This window comes from Ranitomeya variabilis, chromosome 2 (assembly GCF_051348905.1).
Source record: "Ranitomeya variabilis isolate aRanVar5 chromosome 2, aRanVar5.hap1, whole genome shotgun sequence".
Lineage (NCBI taxonomy): Eukaryota > Metazoa > Chordata > Amphibia > Anura > Dendrobatidae > Ranitomeya > Ranitomeya variabilis.
This window is the reverse complement of record NC_135233.1, coordinates 394,485,615-394,509,794: the sequence shown is the minus strand read 5'-3', so window position 1 is coordinate 394,509,794 and position 24,180 is coordinate 394,485,615. Positions and strand designations below refer to the sequence as shown.

The window sequence follows — 24,180 nt, the reverse complement described above, 5'->3', positions numbered from 1 at the left end:
AGGAGGTGGAACTAGGTAGGATGGCAGGGCCATTTAGTTGTTTGCCTGTTGAAGGTGTGATCGTTTCCCTGTTGGGGGTGGTGCCCAAGAAGGAACCGAACAAATTTCGGTTGATCTATCATTTGTCTTATCCAAAGGGTAGGTCGGTTATCGATGGCATGGATGATGAGTTATGCTCAGTGGTGTACACTTCGTTTGATGCAGCGGTGAAATGGGTGCGGCGGTATGGTGAAGGGGCTTTACTGGCTAAGACGGATATTGAATGGGCCTTTAGATTCCTTCGGGTGCACCCTGATAGTATTCCTTTGCTAGGTTGTTTTTGGGACAGAGGTTTTTATTTAGAGAGATGTTTGCCTATGGGCTGTTCGATTTCTTGTTCGTTGTTTGAGACATGTAGCTCTTTTCTTGAGTGGGTAGTTAGGGATGTTACCGGAGTTTCCTCCATCATTCATTATTTTGATGATTTCTTGTTTATTGGTCCACTGGACTCTGCTTTATGCTGGAATTTATTGGCTACCATGGAGTGGATGGCTGGGCTTTTCGGTGTTCCATTGGCGAGAGAAAAAATTAAGGGCCCTGGCATGGTTTTGAATTTTTTGGGCATTCTTATTGACTCGGAGAAAATGGAGTGTAGGTTACCTGAGGACAAGCTCTTGTTGTTTAAACAGGAAGTTCGGAGGATCGGGAGACTGTGCAAGGTGACTTTAAAGGAGTTGCAGTCCTTATTAGGATGTTTGAATTGTGCATGCCGGATCATGCCCATGGGCAGAATTTTTGCCGCAGGTTGTCAAAGGCGATGGCAGGAATCAGGGCAGCGCATCATTTTGTTCGTTTGAATAAGGAACACAAGGAAGATTTGGTTGTTTGGCAGCATTTTTTAGAGAATTACAATGGAAGATCGTTGATTCAGCTTGAAACTTGAATGATTACGATTGCGAGATTTACACTGATGCAGCCGGTGGGGTTGGTTATGGTGCTTATTGTGGTAGTAGGTGGAGTTCCGGGTTGTGGCCGGAATGGTGGTGCAAAGAAGGCTTGACCAAGAATCTTGCACTGCTAGAGTTATTTCCAATTATGGTGTCGGTTGTGGTTTGGGTGACATTTTTCAAAATCGGAGGGTTAGGTTTCATTGTGATAATTTGAGCGTGGTCTTGGTTATTAATAGTGTAACTTCTTCCTCTCCCCTGGTGATCAGGTTGGTTAGGGAATTGGTGCTGTGGTGTTTGGAGTTGAATACCTACATTTCTGCAGTACACGTACCTGGTGTGCAAAATTCGATAGCAGATGCTTTATCTCGTTCACAGTTGGATCATTTCCGGGAGTTGGCGCCAGACGCGGAGGATGCCCTTCACATTTGTGGAAAATTGAGGTCGGTTGATTCAAGCCTCAATTTCAAAGCAGACATGGTTAGCTTATGAATCAGCTTGGAAAATATGGGAACGCTGGTCGGGTCTGTGGGGAACGGTCGAGTCTGATAGTGATAGGATGCTGGCGGTGTTGTTTTTGGTTGGCAAAGCTGCGGAATGGGGTTGGTCCATTTCAAAGGTGAACAAATTTATTGCAGGCCTGGATTTTGGGTTTAAGCTGCAGGGATCGGTTGATATTACAAAAGATTTTTTGATAAAGCAGGTGTTGAAGTTTCGACAGGCACAGACCTATTTCGTTTAGCATGTTAGAAAAATTTGGGTGGTGTGGTTGGGAGAATTTGTTGTTCTCATTTTGAAGCGGTGCTTTTCAGGTTGGCTTATTCTTGGGCGTTCTTTGGGGCTTTGCGAATGCGGGAGCTGGTGTCCCCCAATAAAAACAGGGCTGGGGGTTTGTTGGCAGAGGATGTAGATTTTTGGGCAGGAGGAATTACGTTCTGGATCACGCGTTCAAAAACCGACCAATTGGGAAAGGGTAAGCGGGTCGTATTGGGGAGGGTCGATGGATGTTTAATGTGCCCGCAGCGTTGTTTGGAGGAGTACTGGAGTTTGTGGTCGGGTAGATCAGGCCCATTGTTACGTTACCAAGGGGGGGGCATTTTTGTCACGTTTTCAATTTTCGGCTGTGTTAAAAAAGGTGTTGGTGGAGTTAGGCTTCGATTCTGGTAGTTATGGGTCTCACTCTTTTAGAATCGGGGCTGCGACTGAGGCAGATGGTTTGGGTTTAGGAGCTGACGTGATTAAAAGGATTAGCAGATGGAGTTCGAATCATTATTTGACTTACGTACGTCGTTAGGTATTTTGGGGGCCTATTGCTTTATGCTGGTCCTTAACTGTTCTGTTTTTCAGGTCGGGCCCCTTTATTGACCTGGATTTTCAGACACTCGTTTGTGTATTGGGGTGCGTTTCGTGCTGATGATAGTCCGGATGGTAGGCAATTAGGTTTTAGCCGTGATACAGTGGTTATTCGATGGTTGAGATTTAGGAGTGTGTTGTGGAATAGGGTATTGTCAGAGTTTTCCCGGGCCATGCGTTTGGACAGAGCACCGGATATTTTACTGGTGTACATGGGGTGAATGATTTAGGTACAAAACCAGTTAGAGAATTGATTAGGGATATCCGTTTTGATTTTTTGAGATTGTGGATCTCTTATCCTGGAATTCTGACAGTGTGGTCTGACATAGTGCCTAGGAAACAATGGAGGGTGGCTCGATCTTTAAAAAGAATTAATAGGGCCAGGATAAAACTTAATAGAGCAGTGGCGAATTTTGTATCTAGGAATGGGGGGATTGCGGTGAGGCATTTTGAGTTGGAGTCTGGGGTCGGTTTTTTTTGGAGAGAGGATGGTGTGCACTTAAATGACATAGGTATTGATTTGTGGGTGCTTGGAATACACGAGAAAGTTGAGAGGGCGCTGGTGGTGGTGGGGCACTCACGAGTCTGAGGTAATCAGGGCTGTTCGTGGTTAGCAGGGGGCGGGGTTTTTGGGAGTTGGCGATGTTTTATTGGAGGAAGGAATTGTATGTTAAATTATGATGACTCAATTGGCTTGGGGTTGATCTGGCTTGTGGTTACGGGCTCTGGATGGGGATTGTCCTCGGGAGCTTTGGAGTTTTTTGGTCTGCCCGAAAAAGGGTTACATGGTGCCCTCGAGCTGGTGGTCACGGCTGAGGGTAAAAAGTGTTGGTTAAGTTGGTGGTGGTTTTGCCTATATATTATGCCAGATATTTTAGCTCCAAGAACCCTCCCCTCAAGTCTTTTCATATGTTTGCTATATGGTTATTATGTTTTGTTTGTTAATAAACTGGCCGCAGTGGCCAAAATTATCCAAAGAATTTAACATGTTATGTTTTTATTGTGTAATAAATGTTTAAGTGGTGATGGCGGGATTTGGGTTGGTCACAGTGGGAGGGGTTGGAGGAGTGGATATATGGGAAAGAGCCCAATTTGGCCATACGTGGTCAAGAGTAGAATTTCAATATTTGCAGATGACACTAAACTCTGCAGGGTAATCAATACAAAGGAGGACAATTTTATATTACAGGATGATTTATGTAAACTAGAAGCTTGGGCTGATAAATGGCAAATGAGCTTTAATGGGGATAAATGTAAGGTCATGCACTTGGGCAGAAGTAATAAGAAGTATAACTATGTGCTTAATTCTAAAACTCTGGGCAAAACCGTCAATGAAAAAGACCTGGGTGTATGGGTGGATGACAAACTCACATTTAGTGGCCACTGTCAGGCAGCTGCTGCAAAGGCAAATAAAATAATGGGATGCATTAAAAGAGGCATAGATGCTCATGAGGAGAACTTCATTTTACCTCTATACAAGTCACTACTTCGACCACACTTACAATACGGTGTACAGTTCTGGTCTCCGGTGTATAAGAAAGACAGCTGATCTAGAGCGGGTGCAGAGAAGAGCGACCAAGGTTATTAGAGGACTGGGGGGTCTGCAATACCAGGATAGGTTATTACACTTGGGGCTATTTAGTTTGGAAAAACGAAGGCTAAGGGGTGACCTTATGTTAATGTATAAATATATGAGGGGACAGTACAAAGACCTTTCTGATGATCTTTTTAATCATAGACCTGAGACAGGGACAAGGGGGCATCCGCTTTGTCTGGAGGAAAGAAGGTTTAACCCCTTCACCCCCAAGGGTGGTTTGCACGTTAATGACCAGGCCAATTTTTACAATTCTGACCACTGTCCCTTTATGAAGTTATAACTCTGGAACGCTTCAACGGATCTTGGCGATTCTGACATTGTTTTCTCGAGACTTATTGTACTTCATGATAGTGGTAAAATTTCTTCGATATAACTTGCGTTTATTTGTTAAAAAAACGGATATTTGGTGAAAATTTTGAAAATTTCGCAATTTTCCAACTTTGAATTTTTATGCCCTTAAATCACAGACATATGTCACGCAAAATACTTAATAAGTAACATTTCCCACATGTCTACTTTACATCAGCACAATTTTGGAACCACATTTTTTTTTTGTTATTGAGTTATAAGTGTTAAAAATTGACCAGCAATTTCTCATTTTTACAACACCATTTTTTTTCAGGGACCACATCTCATTTGAAGTCATTTTGAGGGGTCTATATGACAGAAAATACCCAAGTGTGATACCATTCTAAAAACTGCACCCCTCAAGGTGCTCAAAACCACATTCAAGAAATTTATTAACCCTTCAGGTGTTTCACAGGAATTTTTGGAATGTTTGAAAAAAAGTTAAATGTTCATTTTTATTTACACAAAATTTATTTCAGCTCCAATTTGTTTTATTTTACCAAGGGTAACAGGAAAAAATGGACCCCAAAAGTTGTTGTACAATTTGTCCTGAGTACGATAATACCCCATATGTGGGGGTAAACCCCTGTTTGGGCGCATGGCAGAGCTCGGAAGGAAAGGAGCGCCATTTGACTTTTCAATGCAAAATTGACTGGAATTGAGATGGGACGCCATGTTGCGTTTGGAGAGCCCCTGATGTGCCAAAACATTGAAACCCCCCACAAGTGACACCATTTTGGAAAGTAGACCCCTTAAGGAACTTATCTAGATGTGTGTTGAGCACTTTGACCCAACAAGTGCTTCACAGAAGTTTATAATGCAGAGCCGTAAAAATAAAAAATCATATTTGTTCACAAAAATGATCTTTTCGCCCCCATTTTTTTTATTTTCCCAAGGGTAAGAAAAGAAATTAGACCACAAAAGTTGTTGTGCAATTTCTCCTGAGTACGACGATACCCCATATGTGGGGGTAAACCACTGTTTGGGCGCATAGCAGAGCTCGGAAGGGAAGGAGCGCTATTTTACTTTTCAATGCAAAATTGACTGGAATTAAGATGGGACGCCATGTTGCATTTGGAGAGCCCCTGATGTGCCTAAACATTAAAACCCCCCACAAGTGACACCATTTTGGAAAGTAGACCCCCTAAGGAACTTATCTAGATGTGTTTTGAGAGCTTTGAACCCCCAAGTGTTTCACTACAGTTTATAACGCAGAGCCGTGAAAATAAAAATTCCTCTTTTTTTTCACAGAAATGATTTTTAGCCCCCAGCTTTGTATTTTTGCAAGGGTAACATAATAAATTGGACCCCAAAAGTTGTTGTCCAATTTGTCCTGAGTACGCTGATACCCCATATGTGGGGGGGAAGCACTGTTTGGGCGCATGACAGAGCTCGGAAGGGAAGGAGCGCCATTTGGAATGCAGACTTAAATGGATTGGTCTGCAGGCGTCACGTTGCATTTGCAGAGACCCTGATGTACCCAAACAGTAGAAACCCCCCACAAGTGACCCCAAATTGGAAACTAGACCTCCCAAGGAACTTATCCAGATGTGTTGTGAGAGCTTTGAACCCCCAAGTGTTTCACTACAGTTTATAACGCAGAGCCGTGAAAATAAAAATTCCTCTTTTTTTTCAAAGAAATGATTTTTAGCCCCCAGTTTTGTATTTTCACAAGGGTAACAGGATAAATTGGACCCCAAAAGTTGTTTTCCAATTTGTCCTGTGTACGCTGATACCCCATATGTGGGGGTAAACCACTGTTTGGGCGCATGGCAGAGCTCGGAAGGGAAGGAGCGCCGTTTGGAATGCAGACTTAGATGGATTGGTCTGCAGGCATCACGTTGCATTTGCAGAGCCCCTGATGTACCCAAACAGTAGAAACCCCCCACAAGTGACCCCATATTGGAAATTAGACCCCCCAAGGAACTTATCCAGATGTGTTGTGAAAACTTTGAACCCCCAAGTGTTTCACTACAGTTTACAACGCAGAGCCGTGAAAATAAAAAATCTTTTTTTTCCCACAAAACTTATTTTTTAGCCTCCAGTTTTGTATTTTCCCAAGGGTAACAGGAGAAATTGGACCCCAAAAGATGTTGTCCAATTTGTCCTGAGTATGCCGATACCCCATATGTTGGGGTAAACCCCTGTTTGGGTACACGGGAGAGCTCTGAAGGGAAGGAGCACTGTTTTACTTTTTCAACGCAGAATTGTCTGGAATTGAGATCGGATGCCATGTCCCGTTTGGAGAGCCCCTGATGTGCCTAAACAGTGGAAACCCCCAATTATAACAGAAACCCTAATCCAAACACACCCCTTACCCTAATCCAAACGGTAACCCTAACCACACCCCTAACCCTGACACACCGCTAACCCTAATCCCAACCCTATTCCCAACCGTAAATGTAATCCAAACCCTAACCCTAACTTTAGCCCCAACCCTAACTGTAGCCTTAACCCTAGCCTTAACCCTAGCCCTAACCCTAGCAATAACCCTAGCCCTAACCCTAGCCCTAACCCTAACCCTAGCAATAACCCTAGCCCTAACCATAGCCCTAACCCTAACCCTAGCAATAACCCTAGCCCTAACCCTAGCCCTAACCCTAGCCCTAACCCTAACCCTAGCCCTAACCCTAACCCTAATAGGAAAATGGAAATAAATAAAAAAAAAATATTTTTTTATTTTTCCCTAACTAAGGGGGTGATGAAGTGGGGTTTGATTTACTTTTATAGCGGGTTATTTAGCGGATTTTTATGATTGGCAGCCGTCACACACTGAAAGACGCTTTTTATTGCAAATAATAATTTTTTGAAAGCTATAATTTTTCCATATTTGAGTCCACAGAGTCATGTGAGGTCTTGTTTTTTGCAGGACGAGTTGACGTTTTTATTGGTAACATTTTCAGGCACATGACATTTTTTCATCGCTTTTTATTCTGATTTTTGTGAGGCAGAATGATCAAAAAACAGCTATTCATGAATTTCTTTTGGGGGAGGCGTTTATACCGTTCCGCGTTTGGTAAAATTGATAAAGCAGTTTTATTCTTCGGTTCAGTACGATTACAGCGATGCCTCATTTATATCATTTTTTTATGTTTTGGCGCTTTTATACGATAAAAGCTATTTTATAGAAAAAAATAATTATTTTGGTATTGGTTTATTCTCAGGACTATAACTTTTTTATTTTTTTGCTGATGATGCTGTATGGCAGCTCTTTTTTTGCGGAACAAGATGACGTTTTCAGTGGTACCTTGGTTATTTATATCTGTCTTTTTGATCGCGTGTTATTTCACTTTTTGTTTGGTGGTATGGTAATAAAGCGTTGTTTTTTGCCTCGTTTTTTTTTTTTTTTTTCTCACGGTGTTTACTGAAGGGGTTAACTAGTGGGACAGTTTTATAGGTTCTGTCGTTACGGACGCGGCGATACTAAATATGTGTACTTTTATTGTTTGTTTTTTTTAAATTTAGATAAAGAAATGTATTTATGGGAATAATATTTTTTTTTTCTTTATTTAGGAATTTATTTTTTATTTATTTTTTTTACACATGTGGAAATTTTTTTTTTAACTTTTTTACTTTGTCCCAGGGGGGGACATCACAGATCGGTGATCTGACAGTTTGCACAGCACTCTGTCAGATCACCGATCTGACTTACAGCACTGCAGGCTTACCAGCGCCTGCTCTGAGCAGGCACTCGGTAAGCCACCTCCCTCCCTGCAGGACCCGGATGCCGCGGCCATCTTGGATCCGGGACCTGCGGCGAGGAGGGAGGTAGGAGACCCTCGGAGCAACGCGATCACATCGCGTTGCTGCGGGGGTCTCAGGGAAGCCCGCAGGGAGCCCCCTCTCTGCGCGATGCTTCCCTATACCGCCGGTACACCGCGATCATGTTTGATCGCGGTGTGCCGGGGGTTAATGTGCCGGGGGCGGTCCGTGACCGCTCCTGGCACATAGTGCCGGATGTCAGCTGCGATATGCAGCTGACACCCGGCCGCGATCGGCCGCGCTCCCCCCGTGAGCGCGGCCGATCGCATATGACGTACTATCTCCTCGGTGGTCATACGGGCCTACCCCACCTCGACAGGATAGTACGTCAGATGTCAGAAAGGGGTTAAGCATAATAACAGACGCGGATTCTTTACTGTAAGAGCAGTGAGACTATGGAACTCTCTGCTGTATGATGTTGTAATGAGTGATTCATTACTTAAATTTAAGAAGGGACTGGATGCCTTTCTTGAAAAGTATAATGTTACAGGGTATATATATTAGATTCCTTGATAGGGCGTTGATCCAGGGAACTAGTCTGATTGCCGTATGTGGAGTCGGGAAGGAATTTTTTTCCCCAGAGTGGAGCTTACTCTTTGCCACATGGGTTTTTTGCCTTCCTCTGGATCAACATGTTAGGGCATGTTAGGTTAGGCTATGGGTTGAACTAGATGGACTTAAAGTCTTCCTTCAACCTCAATAACTATGTTACTATAATATCATTTTTATATAAATGTAAAAAATCCCTCGAAAGGTGGAAAAACAGCCTGAATACTGGCAGTCCTATGACATATGCCCTTTTTTCCTATAGTGGGACCTGCAGCTCTCGGAGTGACTGAGACCAGATACCACCCAAGGAGCGCTGCAGACCGATGCTAGAAGATCGGCAGCTGCACCATTCTGGACATTGCATCCATATTCCCTGCATGTGAGTCTCGCAGGCATATAGGAATATTGTAATTGTGCAGAATGCTTTATTTTCATGTATTATTGTTTACAGGTTGCATTATCTGTTTACCGTAAAAATGCACAAATTGTATCAGAAAATAAATAAATGCTCAAAACATATCATGGTGTGCATCTCAGAACACTGCAGATTTTCCTGAGTGATGGCATCAATACAAATCTATAGGAAACGAAACCCAGGGCTTGGTAGATTGTGATATGTAGAACAGAGGCAGGTACAAACTGCAGGATACAGTCCCAAAATTAACTCAGGTGCCCTAACACCCAATGTGAATATTAAATTAGAAATCCTGCAATAATTAACCGAGGATTAAGAGATTTCTGGGCTTAATGCTTCCTTTAATTGCAGAAATAAAGAAGGTTTTACCTCCCATGAAAATATATTGCACAACAGTGCCACATTGAGGAGATCTGACAGATGATATCCCAGTATGAAAGTCATTCTCTTTCTTCCACTTCTTGTATTTTCTCTGTTGAAAAGAAAAATTTGACACCATGAATATCAGCTGGAATCAATCAAGCATTTAAAAAGTAACTGCAGATTATACAGTGTAAGAAGTTTTCCTAAAGACATTTATCCATTTACGTAAATTTAAGCATCAATATAAAAAGAAAGAAGGAAAAAAAATAGCGTCTCCTGAATAATATTGATTTAAACACGTACTGAACGCAGCAAAAGATAAACATCAAACTATGAGAAGTGATAATAAATCTCCTGTGGAATAAGTGATATATATCAGCTGGGTGGATGAATGGTAGACCAATCAGAAAAAATGTAAGAACCCCAAAAAAAAGCACCGGACATATGATCAAGAAAGAAGACTTGGGACAATTCATGTAAAGATGAAATACCTTTATTTAGTGGTGTAGGGTGGCACCACATACAAAGAGGTGCCCCCACAAAACGATAAAAAGAAACATAATTATGCCCAATAAAAACATATAATTAAAAACAGAACCACTGGGTAGTTAGTAGAATAGTACATGTGGACATGAATATATACCATAGAACAATAAATCCAGTGTGTCTGTAGCCTGAAAGAAGATTACTGTGTCCCACAATGGCAAAGTGAGAGACAAAGACTTAATCAAAAATTGATGGATGGTGTTAGATCATAGATCAGAGGAACCAGATAGGCATACATATATATAAAGAGATGAGGATATATGCGCTCACTGAATAAAGAATAAATAGCATGTGTATCCAATCTATAAGGGAGAATAAGAAATAATGTGACCAAAATGTGAGAAACAAACAGGTGAAAACCTATTAGAATGCAGTTCCTACGTGGTAATGGAGAGTATGCATAAAAAGGTGGTTTACGGTTCTGGTGCGGCGCACACCCCGACGCGCGATTTGGACACACTTGATTTATTGCTCTTTGGTATATATTCATGTCCACATGTACTATTCTACTAATTACCCAATGGTTCATTTAGTTTTTTAATTATTTGTTTTTATTGTGCATAACTATGTTTCTTCTTATGGTTATGTGCGGACACCTCTTTGTATGTGTCATGGTTAGGACAAGGTTATGTCCTGTACTCTCAGGGTTAATGTTCTTAGCCTCTCTTTCAAGATGGGAGGGCTATTTATACTTGCTCCTAACTTGGTATTCTTGTCAGCTATAGGTTTTTCTGCAGTCTGTATGCTTGACCACTGAAGTGTGTGCTGGCTTTCTTGGTGTCTTGCTGTCACCTGCTTTATTCATTTTCCTGGATTACTGATTTCTGGCTTGGCTTTTGACTATTCTTTGACTCTCTCTGTTGGTATCTTGTAATCTCCTGGCTAAGACCGCTGTTTGTTACACTATTCTTTTATGCTTGTCCCTTCTGTTTCCCCGGTGTCTGGTTCCACCCCCTGACCGCCTCCCACTCTGTCACATGATCGTAGGTCCATTTGCTTTACCTGGTCACTCTGTCTCATGTGAAAGGTCCCGTTGGTGTTCATGTTAGTTTCCCGATTTCTGGTCCAGCTCCGTTGCTGCTGGGTGCAGTTTCCCCTGCAGCATTAATACCAGGTATCGTGACAGTATGTGGTGCTACCCTTTACTACTCTTGTTAATAAAGGTATTTTATCTTTACATCAATTGTCCCAAGTCTTCTTCCTTGATCATATGTTCGGTGCTTTCTTTTCGGTTCTGGCATAATCTTGGCAACTATTATATTTCCATTATAAACAGGACACAAAGAGGACAGTGTTTTGGTGGTGACCTATTTCGACTTTAACACATTTCTTATATTGTACTCATTTGCCCAGGCAGAGAGACTTGTTGGATTTCCGAAACTTATGCGATAGTGGATGCCTACAACGGTGAGCACATCTAGATATCAGTAAATTTAAGCATAACAATGAAAACCTAACCTAACAATGAAAAACTACATGTAATAAGAGCAATAACCAAAGGAGCAGAGAAAGAAAGGCAACAACTGCTCAAAATACACTCCTGCCTTATAGATGAGAAATTCAGCTGCTTGTCAATCTCACCAGTCAATGACTTCACCAAAGGAAAAGTGACAATGGTCAAGAAAAAAAATGTTAAAAATATAACTACTATAATATTGCTCCTATGTTCAAGAATATAAATACTATAATACTGCCCCTATGTACAAGAATATAACTACTATAATACTGCCCCCTATGTACAAGAATATAACTACTATAATACCACCTTCTATGTACAAGAATATAACTACTATAATACTGCCCTTATGTACAGGAATATAACTGCTATAATACTGCCCCATGTGCAAGAATATAACTACTATAATACTGCCCCTATGTACAAGAATATAACTACTATAATACTGCTCCCTATGTACAAGAATATAACTACTATAATACTGCTCCTATGTACATGAATATAACTACTATAATACTGCCCCTATGTACAATAATATAACTACTATAATACTGCTCCTTATGTACAAGAATATAACTACTATAATACTGCTCCTATGTACAAGAATATAATTACTACAATACTGCTCCTATGTACAGGAATATAACTACTATAATACTGCTCCTATGTACAAGAATATAACTACTATAATACTGCCCCTATGTACAAGAATATAACTACTATAATACTGCCCCTATGTACAAGAATATAACTACTATAGTACTGCCCCTATGGCCGGGATCACACACAGCGAGATACGGCCGAGTCTCGCAGGTTAAAACCAAGCTCTGGCACCGGCACTCCGGAGCAGAGCATGCGGCCGCATAGCAATACATGCAATACGCTCTGCAGTGCCGGTCCCAGAGCTTGTTTTTAACCTGCGAGACTCGGCCGTATCTCGCTGCAGTGTGACTCCGGCCTTTGTATAAGAATATAACTACTATAATACTGCCCCCTATGTACAAGAATATAACTACTATAATACTTCTTCCAATGTACGGGTATTGCACTTGCTATAAATTTGTATTCATTTTACACAAATATTGGGTATAAGTGTCAGTTTGAGTTATATGGATGTTTAATATTATGAGGACTTTATATTACTTCTTCCTGGAGTTGTTCTTTTGTTTCAGATTTAATAGTCCATCTGTCAGAGCTTTCAGTCCGTATCTTTATTAACCTGCTTTTTCTTTATGCGATAATTTTAGTCTATAGACCTTTGACGAAATCAGATAAAATAATTTTTTGCTGTTTTGAAGATGGTGACAGAAGTATAAGTTTATTACAGAGGTCCCCCGCAGCTTCCTGATGCCGTATACAGACTCCTACTGTAAGGTCAACATGATGAAATCAATATCTATTTCCGAGTCCCAGAGGAATAGAAAATCTTGAATTGTTTAGAAAGAAAGACCAATATGTTACAGAAGGGTAACTGAGGATACATTAAGTTTGCCTGATTTGTGTGCTTGTGGCTCTTGTATATCGGGTGCGGGTGCACAGGGCACCTTTAAGGATTTAGATAAGAGCAGGCTAAAACTGGAAGGAATATAAAGTTTGTAAGTAAGGAATGCGAACATCATTTAGACACAAGTTGTTGCTTTAAAGCTGCTCCTCAGTAATGTCCTCTGCTATAGACCAACATCACCGCACTCTCATATTGATTTTAAAGAGGACAAAAAAGAAAGGAAAACAACTGACCAAAAGTCAAAAAATAGAAAATTAATACTTTATTAAATAATGCTAACAAGATTAAAAAAAATTATGGGTACCAAGAGGACAATGTATGTAATAACAATTTCAATTGTGAGGCCACACATCCGTTACAACACTGAATAGATATATAGAAAAATTGCGATTCATAATGTATATAAAACAAATGAAAATAAACAGATAAAAAAAAAAAGATGAATAATAAAAATAAAAAATATCATTAAAAGGGGTGTATAGGTGTGTGTACCAAATTGTGTGGTACATAAGTAGTGCAGAGAAAAAAAAAATTGTGCACCACAAAAAACATCGTGCTTCAATGTGTGATAAAACAAGAGAAAATCTTAAAAGGGCAAAACAATGTTGCTAGGCAAAAGTGATGGAGTGAAGTGCCATTACAAAAGAAAAGCAAATCTATATAATGGAATGGGAACTCAATAAGTATGGTATATAAAATAATCTAAATGATCTAAAAAGTGCTTACAGGAGTAGTGCAGTCCCTCTCACACCAGGATGGCGTGGCAACCCAACGCGCATTTCGGCTTGTTCCCTTCGACAGGGGATGGTCTCATATTTATTTATGTTCCATATTTCTGGTCATTTCTATGTTACATTCTTCTTTGCTACTTTATTTCCATTATGTCAGTCTTCACTAACCTTCTGTAACTATATTTACAAGGGCTGACGCTGGGTCCCGGAGACTTCTCCCCACCCGCGACCATGTACTGACAGGCCGCTGACTCTATGCGTAGATTTTTGAACAATTGGTTTTTTGCTGGAAAATACCAGGTGCGGGATTGAAATGTGTGCTCGAATAAAAGCCTTCTATGTAACACATTTTATTACCCTGATAAATTGTAGCAAACTATCAGAGCAGGAGAGATATTTTTGATGATAAAATGTTCAATTCTCAACTTAATAGCAGCAAACTTACCGCTGTGAATGACGATTTTTAGGCTCCAATTACAAACAAGAATGTTTCATTTTAATACAGAGGAAGCAAAGCTCTTAAAGGGTTTCTCCCATCCAAAAATTATAATTGCCAAGACTAAGCGAGGCCAAAAATTGCAAAAAAATGGCTTTTACTCGTCTCCCCCCAGTTAGCACTGATTATTGCCCCTACTCCGATTAATGTTGCTATGCTGCAGTCAATCGGTAAAGGTCAGCAGCTCTTAGCATGCTGTCACAAGGGTTTCACGTCGCCCTGAAAGACCTGGAGTTTGACGGTCAATTTGTGTAATGAATCGTAGGTCTTCTTTGGAGATGATGTGATTTATGTCCCATATTAAATGGATTTAGTTTCCTCTGGTGCTAACGAGGCTAATGACTTTGGTAATTGTTATGATCCTGGTGGTAGGATCTCAAACTGACCAGACAAATATACCCTGAGTATATAGGACAAGTTCTGGGGATGTGGAAGCTATACTGACCGCAATCCTGATCCTATCCAAACACACTAAAGGCAGCTGTGGAACGCTACCTGAAAACCTAGACATCTCGTCACAGCCTGAGAAACTGACTTCCCCTAGAGAGAAAGCAAAGACCTCACTTGCCTCAGAGAAAGATCGAAGTTTTAGATAGCCCCCCACAAATAATAACGGTGAGTCAAGGGGAAAACACAAACGTAGAGATGAAACAGATTTAGCAAATGAGGCCCGCTAATACTAGATAGGCAGAAAATAGATAGGTGTCTGTGCGGTCAGTACAAAAATGATCAAAAGTAAATCACGCAGAGAATACAAGAACCCCCACACCGACTCACAATGTGAGGGGTGCACTCTGCACCCCAGAACTAACCAGCAAGCAAAAAATCACATAAAAGCAAGCTGGGCTGAACTCATAATATAATGAGAAATGTTTTCAAGGAAATAATGAGAAACTGGACAAGCAAACTTAGCTTCTCATAGCAGGTGACTGGTCACAAGGAATATTCAGGAGAGCACAGGATCAGGACTGAATACACCGACAGCAGGCGACAAGTAAAAGTCCAGGTGAGTTAAATAGGCTCAGCCTAGCAGGAGATGAAACAGCTGAGCCCAGCCAAGACCAGCCATATCGCTAAAGGCCACCAGAGGGAGCCCAAGAACAAACTCACACAGTACCACTCATGACCACAGGAGGGAGCCCGAGAACGGAATTCACAACAGTACCCCCCCCTTGAGGAGGGGTCACCGAACCCTCACCAGAGCTCCCAGGCCGATCAGGACGAGCCAAATGAAAGGCACGAACCAAATCGGCCGCATGGACAACCCAGGAATTATCCTCCTGACCATAACCCTTCCATTTCACTAAGTACTGAAGCCTCCGTCTCGAAATACGAGAATCCAAGATCTTCTCCACCACATATTCCAACTCCCCCTCGACCAAGACCGGAGCAGGAGGATCAACAGAAGGGACCACAGGCACCACATATCTCCGCAACAATGACCTATGGAACACATTATGAATAGTGTTGAGCATTCCGATACCGCAAGTATCGGGTATCGGCCGATACTTGCGGGTATCGGAATTCCGATACCGAGATCCGATACTTTTGTGGTATCGGGTATCGGTATCGAAACAACATTAATGTGTAAAATAAAGAATTAAAATAAAAAATATTGCTATACTCACCTCTCCGACGCAGCCTGGACCTCACCGAGGGAACCGGCAGCGTTCTTTGCTTAAAATGCGCGCGTTTACTTCCTTCTGTGACGTCACGGCTTGTGATTGGTCGCGTGCCGCCCATGTGGCCGCGACGCGACCAATCACAGCAAGCCGTGACGTAATTTTCAGGTCCTCAATGCCTAATTCTAGGCATTGAGGATTTTAAAATTACGTTCCGGCTTGTGATTGGTCGCGTCGCGGTCACATGGGCGACGCGACCAATCACAAGCCGGAACGTAATTTTAAAATCCTCAATGCCTAGAATTAGGCATTGAGGACCTGAAAATTACGTCACGGCTTGCTGTGATTGGTCGCGTCGCGGCCACATGGGCGGCACGCGACCAATCACAAGCCGTGACGTCACGGAAGGAAGTAAACGCGCGCATTTTAAGCAAAGAACGCTGCCGGTTGCCTCGGTGAGGTCCAGGCTGCGTCGGAGAGGTGAGTATAGCAATATATTTTTATTTTAATTCTTTCTTTTACACATTAATATGGATCCCAGGGCCTGAAGGAGAGTTTCCTCTCCTTCAGACCCTGGGAACCATCAGGGATACCGTCCGATACTTGAGTCCCATTGACTTGTATTGGTATCGGGTATCGGTATCGGATTAGATCCGATACTTTGCCGGTATCGGCCGATACTTTCCGATACCGATACTTTCAAGTATCGGACGGTATCGCTCAACACTAATTATGAATGGCAAACGATGTTGGGAGGTCCAAACGAAAAGACACAGGGTTGAGGATTTCCAAAATCTTATAAGGACCGATGAAACGAGGCTTGAACTTAGGAGAGGAAACCTTCATCGAGACATAACGAGAAGACAACCATACCAAATCCCCCACACGAAGTCGGGGACCCACACAGCGACGGCGGTTAGCAAAGCGCTAAGCCTTCTCTTGGGACAAAGTCAAATTGTCCACCACATGGTTCCAAATCTGCTGCAACCTATCCACCACAGAATCCACCCCAGGACAGTCAGAAGACTCAACCTGACCCGAGGAGAAACGAGGATGAAAACCAGAATTGCAAAAGAAAGGTGAAACCAAAGTAGCAGAACTAGCCCGATTATTGAGGGCGAACTCAGGCAATGGCAAAAAGGTCACCCAATCATCCTGGTCAGCAGAAACAAAACATCTCAAATAAGTATCCAAGGTCTGATTAGTTCGTTCGGTTTGACCATTTGTCTGAGGATGGAAGGCTGACGAAAAAGACAATTCAATGCCCATCTTAGCACAAAAGGATCGCCAAAATCTGGACACAAACTGGGATCCTCTGTCGGACACAATGTTCTCCGGAATACCATGTAAACGAACCACATTCTGAAAAAACAATGGCACCAAATCGGAGGAGGAAGGCAACTTAGGCAAGGGTACCAAATGGACCATTTTGGAAAAACAATCACAAACCACCCAGATGACAGACATCTTCTGAGAGACAGGAAGATCCGAAATAAAATCCATGGAAATATGCGTCCAAGGCCTCTTCGGGACAGGCAAAGGCAAAAGCAATCCACTGGCACGAGAACACGAAGGCTTGGCCCGAGCACAAATCCCACAGGACTGCACAAAGGAACGCACATCCCGCGACAAGGAAGGCCACCAAAAGGATCTCGCCACCAAATCCCTGGTACCAAAAATCCCAGGATGACCCGCCAACACCGAAGAATGAACCTCGGAAATAACTCTACTGGTCCATCTGTCTGGGACAAACAGTCTCTCCGGTGGACAACGGTCAGGTCTATTGGCCTGAAACTCCTGCAACACCCGTCGCAGATCAGGAGAGATAGCAGACAAAATCACCCCCTCTTTGAGAACACCAGTCGGTTCAGAAACTTCCGGGGAGTCAGGTACAAAACTCCTAGAAAGGGCATCAGCCTTCACGTTTTTCGAACCCGGAAGATATGAAACCACGAAATTGAAACGAGAGAAAAACAGTGACCATCGAGCCTGTCTCGGATTTAACCGTTTGGCAGACTCGAGATAAGTCAAATTCTTGTGATCCATCAAGACCACCACATGATGCTTGGCTTCCTCAAGCCAATGTCGCCACTCCTCAAATGCCCACTTCATTGCCAACAACTCTCGATTACCAACATCATAATTCCGCTCGGCAGGTGAAAACTTTCTTGAAAAGAAAGCACATGGTCTCATCACAGAGCCATCAGAGCTTCTCTGCGACAAAACAGCCCCTGCTCCAATCTCTGAAGCATCAACCTCGACCTGAAAGGGAAGAGAGACATCGGGCTGGCGCAAGACAGGAGCCGAAGAAAACCGACGTTTCAACTCCTGAAAGGCCTCCACGGCCGCAGGAGACCAATTCGTCACATCAGAACCCTTCTTGGTCAAATCCGTCAAAGGCTTCACCACACTAGAAAAATTAGTGATGAAACGACGGTAAAAATTAGCAAAACCCAAGAACTTCTGAAGACTCTTCACAGATGTAGGTTGAGTCCAGTCATGAATAGGGTGGACCTTGACTGGATCCATCTCGATAGTAGAAGAAGAAAAAATAAAGCCCAAAAAGGAAACCTTCTGGACTCCGAAGAGACATTTAGAGCCCTTCACAAACAAGGCATTGGCACGCAGGACCTGAAATACCATCCTGACCTGCTTCACATGAGACTCCCAATCATCAGAAAAGACCAAAATATCATCCAGGTACACAATCATAAATCTATCCAGGTACTCTCGGAAGATATCGTGCATGAAGGACTGAAGCACAGAGGGGGCATTAGAAAGCCCAAAAGGCATCACCAAGCACTCAAAATGGCCTTCGGGCGTATTAAATGCTGTTTTCCATTCATCGCCCTGCTTTATGCGCACATGATTATACGCTCCACGAAGATCTATCTTGGTGAACCAACTGGCCCCCCTAATCCGGGCAAACAGATCGGACAACAGTGGCAAGGGATACTGAAATTTGACCGTGATGTTATTTAGAAGGCGATAATCTATACAAGGTCTCAGAGAACCATCCTTCTTGGCCACAAAAAAGAACCCCGCACCCAAAGGGGACGAGGACGGGCGAATATGTCCCTTCTCCAAGGACTCCTTTATATAACTCCGCATAGCGGTATGTTCTGGTACAGACAAATTAAAAAGTCGTCCCTTAGGGAACTTTCTACCAGGAATCAGATTTATGGCACAATCACAATCCCTATGAGGAGGTAGGGCACTGGATTTGGGCTCATCAAATACATCCTGGTAGTCCGACAAAAATTCAGGGACTTCAGAAGGAGTAGAAGAAGCAATTGACACCAAAGGAGCATTGCCATGAATCCCCTGGCACCCCCAACTTGACACAGACATTGCTTTCCAATCCAGGACTGGATTATGAGCCTGCAGCCTTGGCAGACCCAACACGACAACATCATGCAAATTATGTAGCACCAGAAAGCGAATTACCTCCTGATGTACAGGAGCCATGCACATGGTCAATTGAGTCCAGTACTGAGGTTTATTCTTGGCCAATGGTGTAGCGTCAATTCCCTTTAGCGGAATAGGGAATTGTAAAGGCTCCAAGATAAAACCACAGTGCCTGGCAAATGACAAATCCATCAAATTCAGGGCAGCACCTGAATCCACAAAAGCCATAACTGGGTAGGATGACAGAGAGCAAATCAAAGTAACAGACAAAATAAATTTAGGTTGTACAGTACCAATGGTGACAAACTTGGCAACCCTTTTTGTGCGCTTAGAGCATGCTGAGATAACATGAGCAGAATCACCACAGTAAAAGCACAACCCATTCTGACGTCTGTGGTTTTGCCGTTCAACTCTGGTCAGAATCCTGTCACATTGCATACGCTCAGGTTTCTGCTCAGAAAATACCGCCAGAGGGTGCACAGGTTTGCGCTCCCGCAAACGCTGATCAATCTGAATGGCCAAAGACACTGACTCATTCAGACCCACCATAACATCTTTAAGGGCTTCAGAAAGACCCTTTCTGAAAATCGCCGCCAGGGCGCACTCATTCCACTGAGTGAGCACTGACCACTTCCTAAACTTCTGACAATAAACCTCTGCTTCATCCCGACCCTGAGAGAGAGCCAGCAAAACCTTCTCTGCTTGGTCTACCAGATTTGGTTCCTCATAAAGCACTCCAAGCGCCAGAAAAAACGCATCAACATTTAGCAATGCCGGATCTCCTGGCGCCAAAGAGAATGCCCAATCTTGAGGGTCACCCCGCAACAAAGAAATAACAATTTTGACTTGCTGAACAGAGTCGCCAGATGAGCGAGGTCTCAGAGAAAGGAATAACTTACAATTATTCTTAAAGTTCAAAAACCTAGATCTATCTCCGGAGAACAGCTCAGGAATAGGTATTTTAGGCTCAGACATAGGACTGCGGACTACATAATCCTGAATGCCCTGTACCCTTGCAGTGAGATGATCCACACTAGAAGACAGACTCTGAATGTCCATATTAGTAGCTGCATACAGAACCACCCAGAGATTAAGGGGAGGAGAGAGGCAAAACACAGTGCAGAAAAAAAAAAAAAATGACCTTAAGATTTCTCTTCTCCCTCTTTAGCTGCATTAACACTTTCGGGCCTGCTGTACTGTTATGATCCTGGTAATAGGATCTCAAACTGACCATACAAATATACCCTGAGTATATAGGACAAGTTCTGGGGATGTGGAAGCTATACTGACCGCAATCCTGATCCTATCCAAACACACTAAAGGCAGCTGTGGAACGTTACCTGAAAACCTAGACGTCTCGTCACAGCCTGAGAAACTGACTTCCCCTAGAGAGAAAGCAAAGACCTCACTTGCCTCAGAGAAAGATCCCCAAAGTTTTAGATAGGCCCCCCACAAATAATAACGGTGAGTCAAGGGGAAAACACAAACGTAGAGATGAAACAGATTTAGCAAATGAGGCCCGCTAATACTAGATAGGCAGAAAATAGATAGGTGTCTGTGCGGTCAGTACAAAAACTATCAAAAGTAAACCACGCAGAGAATACAAGAACCCCCACACCGACTCACGATGTGAGGGGCGCACTCTGCACCCCAGAACTAACCAGCAAGCAAAAAATCACATAAAAGCAAGCTGGGCTGAACTCATAATATAATGAGAAACGTTTTCAAGGAAATAATGAGAAACTGGACAAGCAAACTTAGCTTCTCATAGCAGGAGAGCACAGGATCAGGACTGAATACACCGACAGCAGGCGACAAGTAAAGGTCCAGGTGAGTTAAATAGGCCCAGCCTAGCAGGAGATGAAACAGCTGAGCCCAGCCAAGACCAGCCATATCGCCAAAGGCCACCAGAGGGAGCCCAAGAACAAACACACACAGTACCACTCATGACCACAGGAGGGAGCCCGAGAACGGAATTCACAATAGGTAATTACCTCTTTATATAAAAACTGGTCAGACTTTCTTGTCCCTGCCGGTGAAAGATTTGTCTTCCTGTGCTGTGTTCTAAAGCGGAGTGGTTGGAGTAGAGTTGTTGTAGTTGTGTTCTGTGGTTTGCTGTTGGATGTATGTGTTTATCTCCTGGTCTCAGTTCCCATTTAGTTAATTCCTCCCTGCCCCTATCCTCCTCCCTATTGTTGGTTAGACTTTTTGTATGATAGAGGTTTCCTGTTTTCCCGGTTTTGTCTTGTTTACCTTACATTTCTGTCCCATGCCTCATGGGTTGAGATAGGGGACATGTCAGGGTTTAACAGGAGCATAGTAAAGTTGGAGACTCGGCCCTCTCTACCTTCAAAAGTATCCACAGGACAGGGAAAGGTAGGGTCCCAGCTTCGGGGAACAGTTTTAGGCCCCACTTCATTACCAAAGACTGTCACAGTGTGACACGTGCATGTTGTGTGAGTTCAGTAATTGGTTGCTGACATTGTATCACTGCTACAGCCTGAAAACAGTGACTAGAGCAACAGCAAGAGGCTAAAGCTGGACTCACATTGGATTAATACATGCTGCTTTTCTTTCCTTTAAGTCTTTGGAACTCTATACTTTGAAATGAGGCACCGCCTGTAACAAGGCTGCCCTTGTTTGAGATACTGCAACAGTATCAGACCAGTAAGGTCGGAGCTGCAGGTGCCTGAAGATTATAGTGCAGACCACCATAGCGCCATGCGTTATGCAGTGGCCATTCTCAGTATTACAGCTCAGATCACATTCACTGGAAGCTGAACTGCAGAACCTGATAATGTCCTCTGTATACTGTCTACTTCAGCTGGTTCCGAAACACACCATATTCATGGGGCTATTTAATATTTAGCCTTAGCTACAAAGACCCTGCAATCCCCTCAGAGATGCTGTGTACTACAATATCCTACTATAACCAGGGAAATGTGGAGCATGTTTAAAAAGTGAAAAATAAAAACATCCCAAAAGAAGAGTAACCGTTAACTGGCAACGTCTGTATCATTAGGTTTCATATTGGGGTAATCTAAATTAAGTTCACACCTGGAATGATTCTGGCAAAATCCTCGGAATAACATTGCAGCCAGTTGTTCTCCATGCCAGGTGCTTAGGAACTGCAGAGGTATCGGCCACCTTAGTCTTACTGCACAAATGTGACTGCTGAGATTAAGAAGCCGCGGGATGAGGACACAGATCGGCTTTGTTATTTTCATGTTTAATATGCTATTTAGGAAAAAAGGCAAAAGAAGGAAGTGGTTAGAAGCCTCCAAGGAGCATAAAACATCTTAACATCACTGACTGTATGTAACCTAGGACCATAACGTAAAATTGGCAGGTATATGGATATGGAGGTAATAAATATACAGATATAAACATGAGATGCCCAGGTTATACCAGCTGTACATATATAATTATATACAGGAGATGCCCAGGTTATACCAGCTGTACATTTATAATTATATACAGGAAATGCAGGAAATGCCCAGGTTATACCGGCTGTACATATATAGTTATATACAAGAGATGACAAGTTATACCGGCTGTACATACTGTATATAATTATATATAGGAGATGCCCAGGTTATACCAGCTGTACATATATAATTATATACCGGAGATGCCCAGGTTATACCAGCTGTACATACTGTATATAATTATATACCGGAGATGCCCAGGTTATACCAGCTGTACATATATAATTATAAACAGGAGATGCCCGGGTTATACCAGCTGTACATATATAATTATATACAGGAGATGCCCAGGTTATACCAGCTGTACATATATAATTATATACAGGCGATGCCCAGATTATACAAGCTGTACATATATAATTATATACAGACGATGCCCAGATTATACCAGCTGTACATATATAATTATATACAGGAGATGTCCAGGTTATACCAGCTCTACATATATAATTATATACAGGAGATGCCCAGGTTATACCAGCTATACATATATCATCATATACAGAAGATACCCAGGGTATACCAGCTGTACATATATAATTATATACAGGAGATGCCCAGGTAATACCAGCTGTACATATATAGTTATATACAGGAGATGCCCAGGTTATACCAGCTGTACTTATATAATTATATACAGGAGATTAATTATGCAACGCCCACCAGGGCGGTGGGGTACTTGGAACCGGGTCATACAGTTCTGTGGGGAAATCACGGGGCAGTGACTCAGCTCCGTGGCCCTGGGTGTGCAATAAAAATGATGAAAGGGGAAAAGTTTATAGGGGATTGATTCGTGATGCCAGGCGTGGTGTTCGGCAAGGGATGGCCAATGCTGCAGTTCAGGTCCACTGGCACTGATGGAGACGCAGCAAAGATGGCACAGCTATCCATGGGTAGAGCGGGGCCCCAGGGCAGTTAAGGGGATAATTTGATGATGGTAACTGTTGTAGTACTGGGCAGGTGACGCAGTAAATAACTTTGAGCACACAGCAGGGTGCAGTCTTCATACTTTTACTCAGAGTCTGTTGGTTACAATCACCAGCTGGGTGCTCTGGGTCCATTGTCCAGCCAGCTCTCGGGTAATTTGGGTGCCCTTTTCCAAGACCCCCTTCTTGTGTACCTTTCCAGGTCGTCTCTCTGCACTGGCTCACCCCCTGCTGCCCTGCGCTTTACACACAGTGTCCCAAGCCAGCAGCCTCAGGTCCTGTCGGGCAACTATCTCCTGGTCCCCTTTACCCTATGTGGCTGCCTTTTTAGTGAATGTGTGTAGATTTGGCTGTCGCACATACATATTCCACAGCACATACATATTCCACAGCCTTTGGTTTGCTAGCTGAGTCCTTCAGTCTCTCCACTAGTCTGGGGCCGGTCCCCCACTGCGACCTGGTTCCTCAATGTGACTATGGTCGAAGTGGATTCGGGCACCACGGGTGGATTCTTCACTTCCCTGGCCCCTAGGACCCCTTCTGTCTCTCAGGAGCTCCTTTCCGACTCCTTGCTCCTCCATGCTCTTCTCTCTACTCTTGCAGACCAACTGCCTTCCAGACTTTTCCTGACTCCTCCTACTAACTCCACCTCACTACCATCGCCATGACAACACTTCACTACCAACTGTC

At 43.0% G+C, this 24,180-nt stretch overlaps 1 long non-coding RNA gene across 2 annotated transcripts in view; it reads right to left on the bottom strand.

Moving 5' to 3' along the window:
• Positions 1–24,179, bottom strand: part of LOC143809509 (uncharacterized) — a 30,072-nt gene extending 5,893 nt beyond the window's left edge. Inside the window, exons 1-3 of one of the 2 annotated variants that reach the window (XR_013222303.1) lie at positions 23,872–24,179; positions 22,134–22,313; positions 9,320–9,422 (exon numbers count right to left, since the gene is read on the bottom strand). This is a non-coding gene — a long non-coding RNA (uncharacterized LOC143809509). Of the gene's footprint in view, positions 1–9,151; positions 9,423–22,133; positions 22,314–23,871 lie in introns of those variants that run through there. The other variant, XR_013222302.1, reaches the window with a different exon arrangement.
• Between the last annotated feature and the right edge of the window lies 1 nt (position 24,180).